Genomic DNA, 1,018 nt, shown 5'->3' with positions numbered 1-1,018 from the left:
CCCGCCACGGCCGCCATCTTCAGGGTGCACGGCACCCACAGGGCAGACGGAGAAGCCGAGGAGGCGGGGTCTACAGGGAGGGCGGGGCCAGGGGCGGGGTCTCGGTAGGCGGGGGCGGGGCCCGGCCGGAGCCGGGGCGGGGAAGAGCTGCGTCTTCTTAGCCTTCTGGGGATCCTCCGCATGTAAACGTCCCTGTGGTCGGGTCCCTTGACCCAATTCCTACGGGGCTAATTCCTGTTAAAGCTTCTAAGTAGCTGCATGCTTGGGAAAGCGACACTTTTTTTTTTTTTTTATGGTACGCGGGCCTCTCACTGTTGTGGCCTCTCCCGTTGCGGAGCACAGGCTCCGGACGCGCAGGCTCAGCGGCCATGGCTCACGGGCCCAGCCGCTCCGCGGCATGTGGGATTCTCCCGGACCGGGGCACGAACCCGTGTTCCCTGCATCGGCAGGGGGACTCTCAACCACTGCGCCACCAGGGAAGCCCTGGGAAAGCGACACTTTATTTCTATTTGTCGCCCCAACCTAAAAAGGTCTCATCCAGGTGGGAAGATAGATATTTCCATATTTGCTACTTTTTGTGAACCTGTGGATTACTGTTTCTGTAAAAGAATCCCTTTCCTATTTCAGCCAGAGGTGTAGCCTTGTGGCTTCTGGATGAAATGGAATTAATTATTAATGCAGGGACTTCCCTGGCGGTCCAGTGGTTAAGACTCTGAGCTCCCAGTGCACGGGGTGCAGGTTGTGATCCCTGGTCGGAGGACTAACATCTAGCATGCTGCATGGCGTGGCCAAAAATATATATATAATATTATTAATGCAGTGTTAGTCGTTAATAAGTGGGTCAGACACATCAAGGTTTGTGTTGTCCTCAAAACCTTTAGGATGATGCATCGGCTTCCATTTTGGCTTCTTTTGCCAAAATTGGAAGAATTAGGACATATCTAAAATTTGTTTTCTGTTGATTAGTAAAGCCAAGTTCTCAGTGGTGAGCAGGGTACTTTGAAGTAAATTCATCAAA

Source organism: Lipotes vexillifer, unplaced genomic scaffold, assembly GCF_000442215.2.
Source record: "Lipotes vexillifer unplaced genomic scaffold, Lipotes_vexillifer_v1.1 scaffold240, whole genome shotgun sequence".
NCBI classification, from domain to species: Eukaryota; Metazoa; Chordata; class Mammalia; order Artiodactyla; family Lipotidae; genus Lipotes; species Lipotes vexillifer.
The sequence above is the reverse complement of the archived record's forward strand: the minus strand, read 5'-3'. Positions refer to the sequence as shown.